We start from the raw sequence: 12,005 nt of genomic DNA, 5'->3' as shown, positions 1-12,005 counted from the left end.
GCCTGAAGCCTTTATTTGCGGCCACTCATCTCCACGCTTGACACGCAGACTGGCGTGTCTGGTCCTGCAGCCTCTCGCAGACAGCGGCTCGGGCACGTTTGATTCCCCGCTTCAGAGAAGCCTGGAAGCCTCTCTTGCGGGCCTCCTGCCTGGCGCTGCCCCCTTGGCTGGCTGCACAGCGGCTTCCCAGCCGCTGCAGTCCCGTCTCCACCGCTGCTCCTCCCGCAGAGACCCCGCCTGCCTCGGGCGGAAGGCTGGTTGCGTTTCAGAGTCTTGTCGGCGGTTTATTCCGACGTTACTCACCTTGAGGGGCTGTTCCAGCTGAGCAGCACGGTTCACCCGCCCTGCTGCACGCTCTGTGTTGTCCCGTGTGGTCGTGAACCGTGCCCCCTTTTACTCTTACAAGTGTCCTAGTTTGGATGGTGAATTATACTGTTGCCCTGTTTATAATCCATCTGGCTGTTTACGATTCCTCTGGGGAAGCTAAAATGTCTTTTGCTTATTGATGCCCCTAGTCTCCAAGAAATCAGTTAGACTTACCCCTTCCCATCACACAGGACCAGAGAAAACCGGCCTGCTGAAGCCTGCCCATTGCGTTCACGCGGTTCGGCAAGTTGCTTAATAGAAGCTTTTTAATCGAGAGCTCCTATATCCTCCTAAATCTATTTGCTGAATTAAGACAACTCTAATTTAAATGGGTTTTTTTCCATAATTTAAAAGATTTATTTGAAGTCAACTGAGTGATTTTATACTTTTCCAAGCTAAAAACAGTAGATCCCCAAATTGACAATGAGCCACATTATTAATTCTTAATATTATGGTAAGGGGTATATATAGAGATATATACATTTTATGTGCATTATTGCTTTTGTTTTTCAATGCAATTTTATATTTATTATCTCATTTCATCCTTATAACTGCCTCTGTAGTAGATAATAGTATTGTCCTTATGAAAAAATTAGAAGCATTTAAAATCAAGCGGCTTGCAAGGTCAAGGTCATATAGCAAGTTAACAGCGGAGCCAGGACTAGATAGAATTCAGGGCTTTGGGACTTAGGCCCCTCCTTTCTCCGTGACAATTCATACTTCACTGCATAGGGTGACTCATCCCCAGCAAAACCAAATATGAGGTGTGTTGAGCTACTTCCAAATAGCATGATTTCCCCACAAGCTTATTAAAGTAAGAGCACCAAACTGAATCCGGGATTAGTCCCTGTTAATGAGATTTCCAGGGTACTTTTAAGAAAAGGAGTGATCAACTAAAGCTATTTGCGTAGCGCTGGATGATAAATTCTAAAGCAAATACTGCGTAGTTTGTGATTATAAATGGGTTCAGTCCTCAGGAGGAAAAAAATCACCGCTAAGCAAAGAATTTTCACATACTTTGCAGTTAGGCTTCAAACTGAACTTCTTTCAATATTCTTATTTCTGAAAAGTTCTGTCAGGTACATCTCTTAGCCACCTGAGACTCATACGCACTGATGTGAGTTCTCTCTATGTGAGTTCTTCTGGGGGACATACAGATGACAACATGTCTTAGTCTGTTCAGGATACTATAACGAAATGCCACAAACTGGGTAGCTGACAGACAATAGAAATATGTTTCTCACAATGCTGGAGGCTCAGAAGTCCAAGATGAAGGAGCAGAGAGTTGGTGTCTGGCAAGGGCCCCATTCTGGTTTATACACAGCAACTTCTCAATGTGTCTTCACCATGGCCACAGGGTCAGGGGAGCCCTTGAGGGCCTCTTTTATAAAGTAACTAATCCCAATTCCCTCATGACCCAATCACTTCCCAAAGGGCCCACTACCTCCTAATACCTTAGCTTGGGCGTTAGGATTTCAACATATGAATTTAGGGGAGAGGAAACACAAACAGACTATAGCACTAGGTCTTACCCCAAATCTACTAAATCATAATTTCTACATAAGACCACGAGATACAGATAACTCTACAATCAAAGAGAGAATGAGTTGCTTTGTTCCCCAATTCTTAATTTCCTACCACTTGCAAATCTAAGTTAATTTTCTGACATGGCTGCCTTGGTCTCATACAGAGACGGCAGGTGTCTGGAAGAACAGTCAGTTGAGATCCAAAGCTAAATCTACATTGAGAGAAACATGTCCAAGAACATTTTATTTCAAAAATCCTCTAGCTTTTATTATGTCAGTGGTTATTAAACCTTACCATTTAAGCACCTGGGGGAATTGTTAAAACAAAGATTGCTGGGCCACCCGCCCAGAGTGATTGAAATGGGGCCCCAGAATTACATTTCCAGCAAGTTCCTAGGCGATGCTGATCCAACCATCTGGGGTCCACTCTTTGAAAGCCACCAGCTTAGACCAATAGTTTCACCATTTAAAATATATCTTTTTATCTAAAGATATCCAATTATCTAAAGATAATTTCATTAATGTTGAATGTGTTTAGAAGCCATTTATTATATTTACAGGGCATCTATTGGAAATGACAAAACCCCAACCCACTCAAAATTCAAACAAGCATAGCTCTACCCAATAAATATTTATAGTCAGAGGAAAGTTCCTCCCATAAAACTTTTTAAAGCAAGATCACAGAAGTGGAAGACCAAGTACAGGCAATATTATGATATCATAGTAAATATGTTTTTAATCACTTAAATTTCTCAATTAAAGCATAATAAATAGGTCAAGCCCCTCACCTTAAGTGCCTGGCAGTGAGCATCACATTAATAATTTAATTATCATTGTCCCTTCCTTAGAACTGTTAGTGAATCATACTATTATGGCATAGTATTGAAAATTAAAAAAAAGCATAGCATACTTAATTTATTATACTTAACAACTTCTTTTCGGTATATCAGTCCTTCTGCCATAAACCATACTTTTTTTCAAGTTCTGTCTCGGGAAAAGAAACGTTAATTTCTGGTGGCAAATGCCTGGCCAAGCTCATTTCAAATACACTGTGTAGATATCAATAGGACTGAGCTAAGGCTGCTCCCATCTTTGACAAATGCTGCAAGATTAATGAAAAGTCTTCTAAGTGTAACAATATCTCACCGTGTTCAACTCAGTTCAGTAACTTCATCAGAAATAGTTGCAGAAAGTAGAGAAAAGCTTAGAACTTCTGCTGTGCTGGAACTGTGGTTCTTTCAGACTTGTACCCTTCTCTTCCTTGAAAATAAATACTCAGATCTTTTTTAAAGGTTATTTCTACTTCATCCTCTGTCTTTAAAAATAAAGGTTAATTGAAAACTTTTTTTTCCTTCTTTTTCTTTTTAGTTTAAGCTTCAGCCTCTGACAGCACTCAGAGTAAATCCTCTACGTTGTTTTTTTTCAATTTTTTTCTGCTTTTTGGGTATACTAAGGATGCATGAAAGAGAACGTATGGAAAAAGGCACTTCACTTTACTGATGTTTGCTATTCAAATCTCTATCACCCAGCAAATTATTTGTTATGGCATTTATAGCGTGGTTATGTGTCAATAATCCAAGCCACATGTTCAGATTTTAATGGTGAAAAAAAAATGCAGCAGATGGAAAACAAATCCTTTTAGGGTCAAAATCTAGAGACAGTGCGTCTTGAATCAAAAGGATAAACTTCTATGATCAGGACTCTGAATTCTTATTAAAGATTGAAGAACCAAAAACATGGAGGTCCCATCCAACCCTCTTCATCCTCATAAAGGGGGGATTAAAGGAGGCAGGGAAGTGTCCAGGGGTGTGGTTGGGGGAGAGAAAGAAAGAAGGCAACAGCCATCCTTTGCTGCTTAAGACAATTTTTTTAATGTCCTAGAGGAAGCAGCCAGGAAGAGTCCAAATAACTGAGATGTCAAAGAAATCATCTCACAAAAGCAAAGCTGCCCTGGGAGCAAGGAGCCACCTTTCATTCACGTCTCCCCAGCAGCAAACGGGGAGGGTCAGGCACACACCCTCCCGAACCGCTTTCAGTCGGAAGACAGGATTTATAAAGAATAGGAGCTCAAACAAGTATGAAATAACTATGCAGAGTCAGTCACCGAAATGTTTAAAATAAATCAATCTCTGGGGCAATTCATCTGGATAATAAATGCCCCTGCTTGAGAAAGGACACGGAGTTGAGGTTCTTTCATTGTGAACGACAGGAAGGACTTAACTGGAGGAGCACTAATGACCCTGTTTCTACATTGCTCAGACATCAATGGGCTGCCAGAAAACCGCCCGTGGGGTCGAGGCGGTGACGGTTTAAAATGGCCAGGGAGGAAGGCCACGGGAAGAAGTGAGCTGCAACTTTGGTGGCAGCTGTTAGAGATGATGATGAATATGTCAGCCACAGAGCACAGCAGCACACTTTGCACTGTGTGCTACCAGAGCTGAGCCGCTGGCCGAGAGGCAAAGCTGTTTGAGAAATTATTGTTTTCTTTTCATTTAAAAAAAAATTCTTCCCTATTTCTATCAACCCTCAGTAAACTTCCTCCAAGGAGGTTAAAACATCAGGTGAGTGAAATCCCTTTGGCGACCCAAGAAAGTCAGAGGATCTTCCTCGCTGGGGTGAAGAGAAATGTTAGAAGGATAAAATCCTCCATCTTCCCTCATATCACACTTGGTGTGTCCCTTCTCCCAAACTAGGATAAACTGTTGCAGGCAATGTCAGCAGCTGGGGCTTTTGCTCTGAGGATGCAATAGTCTCTCTAAATTTAATTCAGTAGATGTTTATTGAGTACCAACAAGAGTGAGGCTTTGCATTACACCAAAAAGTATCACATTAGCAGCTAGGAAAAAATGCCTGCTTAGTTGCCAGAAAACAACTGCTACAGCCCTTCTCTTCCATTTGAAATTGGACAAACATTTAACTGCTCTAAGCCTTCCTCTCAGAATTGTGGTAATGAAGAAATATGATAATGAACATGAAACTGCTTTGTAACTTGCAACACAAAATGTAAATGAAAGAGGTTAGTGTTTAATGAAACCCTGTCCTCCAGTGGCTTACAATCTAGCAAAGTGATTCTGAGGGTGACCATACATTTACCTTGCAAGCTAGATAAGTTTTGAGAGTGAAATGAGGTGTTATTAATATATGGAGGAAACACAGACGAAAATCAGGACTGGTTTTATCCTCTTCTTAGAGACATTAAACAAAAGATTCATAGATGAAATATTAAAATAGAATCCACATAGGCAACATGTCGGGGTGCACAAAGTGGATTTGGGTTTGTGTACTTGGATTTTCTTATTGCGAAGTCCTTTGAAATCATGTAGACTGTGTGGTTCTCTTTTGCTATTTTTAAGTTTGATCACGAAGCTTTATCTAAAGTAAAATTGTTCATGTGCTATTATGGCCAGATTATAGTATCTAGGCCATTCACTGCTTGACAATATCCCTACAACCGTCACTCATCAAACTAGGATATCAAAATAATATCATGTTAACCAGCTTAATTGAGGGTATACAAATAAAAAACTTATAAAGATGTTTTCTACTATTTTTGATATGCAATTATATATACTTAATTAAAAAGTAAAGAAAAATGAATGTAGAACTTATAAAACAATTGAATTATTAAATACCTTCCACAATATTAAGACTGTTATTTCATAATTTGTTTTATGTATACTGCCAATAAAATTGTGTTTCACTTGATGAATGAGGATTTTGGAAGGAGGCAGCTGTCAGGAAATTTAGCAATAAAACAAAACATTAAAGAAGATATTAGCTTTTTATTGCTAATTTACTTCCTTGGCTTTGTAATGCACCAGGGGTAATTCCTCCATCAAAGGATGGTAATAATGCTTGATAGACCTACCTGATAAATGTGCTCCATCTCCAGAATGTGGGATGAGCTGTGTTTGTGCAATTTTACTGCATCTTGACACAAATGAAATTGGAAAAAGGCTGCTATGAAATGAAGCTATTTTCTACAGAGTTTGTTCCTGACAAGCTATATTACATCTCCAGCCAAGTAAGGAGACGATGAATCATCTGGTATATAACCAAACAAAACAACCAAACTGAAACAAAAACAAGCAAACAACAAAAAAAATAAAATATAAGGCTCTTAAATGCTACCGCAGCAATGGACCTGTAAAGATAGAAATCAGTTAACCTAAAATATGTGTCTATTAGATGCTTAAAATTTTTGGGTGAATGGATGGATGGCAGGAATAATGCCCACTTCCCTAAACTATTTTCAGTATTGCCTATAATTCAGCCTTGAAAATGAAAAGCAGAGAGAGAGAAAAAGAGATGGAGACAATAGGAGAGCAACAGAATGCGAGAGGGAGAAAGTAACATACAATACAGGAAAATCCACACTTTAAAGCATAAGAAGTGCTTATGCCTTCACTGGGTATTTTGATTGATGAGGTGCATTGTTTCATGATTGCTGGCCCAAGAAAAATATGGAGGCACGAGCAAAATATGCATATACCCCACCAGGCAGCAGACAGGAGAAAAAAAAATCTCCATAAGGGAGCACAAATCTTGTCTGTACTGAATGTCTCATGACTCAGAGTTACTTGAACTCTCATATAGTTCCCCTATCAGCAGAAACACATATAAAAACTACCCTCCTCTTTCCCAACTCATATTGACGTTTTTACCCCAATCTAAATGTATATAGTCATACTATTCACTAGAGATTATGAAGAGTTACGAAAGAGAATCTGAGAAAGGGAAAAAAGACCCAAACAAGCTGAGAAGAACACAAATTACATATGGAGTTTCCATTCATTGACGGACGTGGCAAGTACAGACACGTTGCGGAGGCAGATACTCATCTTAATGGCTTAGACCGCAGGCAAGCCAAGGCAGAGGGCCCCACTGTGTCACAGTTTCAGGACACTTCACTGTTAATGGAATGAGCCGTGGGGGACCAGAGCTTAGGGGGAAGGAGAAACAGTGGAAATCACTTCAGTGTGTTTATCCAGTGTACTCACATTTTTCCACTTGTAAGCAGAGATCTGTGATTCGAAAGCCTTCCAGGGTAGTGACACTGATTTCTAAAACTAATTAAGCAACAAGAAATGCGTGAAACTGCGAAAGGAGGCAAGTCTAAGGCAAACACGGGGCCACAACACAGTCGTAAAGGCTTCAGAAGTAACTGAAGAAGGCTTCCTGACTGTTCTTGACCTATAAACTGCACTTCATTTTGCTTATACTGCTGAATCACAAAAATGGAAAATAAGCAAAAGCAATGGTGGTTGTAATTACTTTCCAAATAGTGACTGTTTTGACCTGATGGGAATTAATATTCTCAAACTTCTTCAAGGCACATTGCATTTGACCCACGGTGTTTATTCTAAATCACCACAAGAGGAGCGAGCCTTACCATACATCTAGCAAAGCTGTCCTTTGTTTTTGTTTCTAATTCCTAAGGTCACCAACTCTAATTTTATAGAAGTTAAGCTTTTCTTTAATTAGCTATATAAGCATGGGTAAATGGCCTAATTTCTGTAATTTACAATATTCATTCCTAAATTGTACTGCACTTTAATATCCCTTACAAATGGAAAATTCTGTGATTTTATGACAATAATACAGTCAAAGATGGTGTATATGTTAAGCTATAAGAATTTAAACTGGAGAACATGGAACACATTTTCTTCATTTTGAGGGCCAGGATAAGAGTAATCACTGGCAATCTCAGACTGAACACAGTACCACTACCTACCCATCATTGTCATTGGTGAAAATATCGATGCTGTTCTTCACAGAAATAGAAAAAATAATCCTAAAATTTCCATGGAACCACAAAAGACCCAGAATAGCCAAAGCCATCCTGAGCAGAAGGAACAAAACTGGAGGAATCACATGACCTAACTTCAAATTATACTACAAAGCTTCAGTAACCAAAACAGCATGGTACTGACATAAAAAGAGACACATAGACCAACGGAACAGAATAGAGAACCCAGAAATAAATCCACACACCTATAGTGAACTTATCTTTGACAAAGGTGCCAAGAACATACAGTGGAAAAAGGACAGTCTCTTCAATAAATGGTGCTGGGAAAACTGGATATCCACATGCAGAAGAATGAAACTATATCTTTATCTCTCACCATATACAAAATTCAAATCAAAGTGGATTAAGGATTTAAATCTAAGACCTGAAACTATGAAACTACTAAAAGAAAACATTGGGGAAATGCTCAGAACATTGGTCTGGGCAAGGATTTCTTGAGTAATATCCCAAAGCACAGGCACCCAAAGCAAAATTGGACAAATGGGACCACATCAAGCTAAAAAGCTTCTGTACAGCAAAGACAACCATCAACAAAGTGAAGAGACAACCCACAGAACGGCAGAAAATATTTGTAAACTACCTATCTGACAAGGCATTAATAACTAGAATATATAAAGAGCTCCAACAACTCAATAGAGAAAAACAACAAATTATCCAATTAAAAAATGGGCAAGGGATCTGAATAGACACTTCTCAAAATAAGACATACAGATGATCCATAGGTATATGAAAAAATGCTGAACATCATTAGTCATCAGAGAAATACAAATCAAAGCTACAATGAGATATCATCTCACTGCACTTAAAATGGCTTTTATCAAAAAGACAGGCAATAACGAATGCTGGTGAGGATGTGGAGAAAACAAACCCTCATACACTGTTGGTGAGAAAGTAAATTAGTGCAAACTCTGTGGGGAACAGTATGAGGTTCCTACAAAAACTAAAACTAGAACCACCATATGACTCAGCAATTCCACTGCTAGGTATATATCCAAAAGAAAGGAAATCAGTATATCAAAAATATATCTACACTCCTGTTTTATGGCACTACTATTCACAATACAAGAATTGGAATCAAGTGTCCATCAAGGGATGCACGGATAAAGAAATTGTGGGACACATACACAATGGAATATTATTCAGCCGTAAAAAGAATGAAATCCTGTTATTTGTAACAACATGGATGGAACTGGGGGACATTATGTTAAGTAAAATAAGACAAGCACAGAAAGACAGATTTCATATGTTCTCTCTCATATGTGGGAGTTAAATATTAAAACAATTGATCTAACAGAAACAGAGAGTAGAATGATAGAGGCAGGAGAGAGTAGTGGGAGGGATAAAGTTGGGATGGTTAATGGGTGCAAATATATAGTTAGACAGATAGAATAAACAGTATTTGATAGCACAACAAAGTGACAATAGTCAACAATAAATTATGGTATACTTTAAAATAACTATTAATAAAGGAGTGGAAATGGAACATTCCTGACACAAAGAAACGATAAATGCCTGAGGTGATGGACATCCCAATTACCTTGATTTTATCAGTACACATTGTATGCCTGTATCAAAACATCACACGCATCCTATAAATATATACAACTATTGTGTACCTATAATAATTAAAAGTAAATTTTTTTTTAAAAAGTAATGCTATCTACACACCATAAAAAATGAGATGCTGGCAATCTATTAATTCTATAAGCTATTGATTGATTCATCCATCATCCTACATTTATTGAGTGACTGAATGCTAGGCACTAATCGTACAAGATCACAAAAAGCAACAAAGCTTCCTGGCAAAGCGTTCTCCTCTGAAGCTGTTTACGTAATCAAGTTCACAGATAACTAGCCATATGTATTAATATTTACACACTCTGTAAATATTTTGCCAGTGGACTGAAAATCTGCTTCCCAGATTACAAAACCACAGCCAGATGTAATGTTTAAGGGAAAGCCATTCTTCACAGTAACCTTACTCTTCTTCACTATGGTTTTTAATAGGTGACTGAAGATTACTGACAGAATAAGATAAGAAAAGGCAAGAAAATATTGAGTACTTTTGAACTCTTTAACTTTTATAAAATAAAAATATCCGATCATCTTCACTACAGGAAGGAAACTAGGAATACAAGTTCCTTGGAAGCAGAAGACGCCTTCTGTCCTTCCTTTCCCTAAATGTCCCCTCCCGGCCTGCTAGGGGAAGAGGCCGCTGCACCCGCGGGATCCCGACAGGGGCGCAGGATGGGCCGCGGCTCCGCTCTGGGCTGGGCCTACCTGGGGGTTGCGGTAGGTGCTTAGGTGTGTCACAATTTATTCATAGCGACGAAAGCTCCGCAGTGTCCGCATTTTTAATAGACTTGAAGGAACTTAAAATAATGTCAGTTTCCCTCCTTTGTACTCTGGTATGCTGTCTTGGTGGCATGCGAAGGGGTGACAGTCGCCATCAGTCCTGAGAACTGAGGACAACTCCGGTTCCGACTGCGGGATGACCTGGGCACCTGTCGACCACACACAAACGAAGAATAAAATCCCGCCTACCCAGGCACCCGCTTTTCAGAAAGCCGCACTCCCACTCTTAACTATCAAACGTTCACTAACTAGGAGACAGTTCCTCTACCAACACTGAACAGGCTTCCATTTTTCATTCATTGCTTTCAAATTTCTCTTAAAAGAGACATACCAGACAGCTCGCTGATATTTTTCAACCTCGCAGGAAGTGTGCCAGCCGCACCAGCCAGTGGAAAGGGAAGACTATTACCCCAGGTGCCAATTTTAACCAATCCAGTAAGTAAATAGCCTGGGCCTCATCTTTACAGGCAGTTAAACTCTGCGGTGCTTGATAAACACTCCTGGGTGGCTGCATTAAAGCAAAACAAAGAACACTGCCGATAACAAGGCAGCTGCAAAAATTAACATGCGATCCCGGAGGAGAGTGGAGTTTCAGGATCACGGAAGCTATGGTGGCTAGAGAGATACCCATTACAGGAGAGTGATGGTGATTAAATACAACAAGCCACTGCAGATACGTTTACGGCATTCTACAATCAGTTTTAAGATGAGTAGCATCACCTGAAGGAAGTACAACACGGTAACAGAACACCAGCCCCACTCGAATGTTGTCCCAAAGCCTTGCGATTAACTTCCCATTATCAGAAACAAACTTTGTGTGAAAGGAATTTTGAAGAAAGATATTGGTTTATAGAAAAGCATTAGTGGAGTTTGGTGACTTAGATCTTGGGTCTTCTAAAAAAGTTACAGCCCGTTTTCTCAACAAATTGTAAAAATCCTTGCCAGAAGCAGGAGAAATCTGTATGCTAATCATATTTCCAGCTGGGCTCAAAATGAAGGAAGTTCAGAGAAGAGCACAAATGTGACTGAGAGGGCAAAGGGACTGACATACGAAAGGAAATGATTAAAAGATTCTGAAATGCCCAGTGCTGCTGAGCTGCAACCAAGAGGAGACGTGACTGTCATTGGAAAACGTCCGCAGAGTAAACAACAGTCAGAGTCATCTCCGAGCTGAAAGGAGTACATGGAGGTGAAATTAAGATGAGAAGAAGCTGCCAGAGAGTGAAACGTGTCCTCGGGGGAAACCATGAGTTGTCTTCTTGGGAGGCTTTTAAAGGTCAAGCTTCACCATGAACCGAGTGAGCGTTTTTCCAGTCCTTTGGGTTGGAAAACTCCCTCCTAAAAAAGCAAGTTTATATTTTTTTGAAGAGAGGTGCAAAATTCCCACCTAACAAGATACAAATTCTTCCCAGAGAAGGAAAAGTCTCTGGTAAGAGTCAACACAGGAAGCTGGTTTTAGAGGAAGTAGGGAAGAAGGCAGGAAGCCTTGGAGAAGAGCAGGTCACTGGCAAGCAGGGAAGTGGCAGGAGAACCACCCTGTCTAGACTCGTCGGAAAAACGAGGACGGGCCTCTAACCAGCAGCGAACTTCTGCAGCCGTTCTGTGTTGGCGGTGGCGGTACAGGCGGCCTTTGCTCGAAAACATGACTTGCTTGTTCCTAGCAGCAACCTCAATAATCGTGGCAACCTACCACATGAATTCTTTGTGTCCTTAAACTAAGAACTAATTCTCTAAAAACCATAGTAAGCTAGTCTTTGCAATATTTTCTGCTTTTAGCTAATAATACTTAACAGAGTAGCAGCTCAGAGCACAAGCCTGGCGTCAAGCAGACCTAGGTTCAAATTTGAGCCCTAATATTTACTGTGGGACTCTTGGCCCGTGAATATAACCTTTCAGTAACCCAAATTCTCAGCTGAAACGGGATCATAATATTAATATATATCTTTAGC

This window comes from Lemur catta, chromosome 5 (genome assembly GCF_020740605.2).
Source record: "Lemur catta isolate mLemCat1 chromosome 5, mLemCat1.pri, whole genome shotgun sequence".
In the NCBI taxonomy this organism is placed as follows: Eukaryota; Metazoa; Chordata; class Mammalia; order Primates; family Lemuridae; genus Lemur; species Lemur catta.
This window is presented reverse-complemented; position numbering follows the sequence as displayed.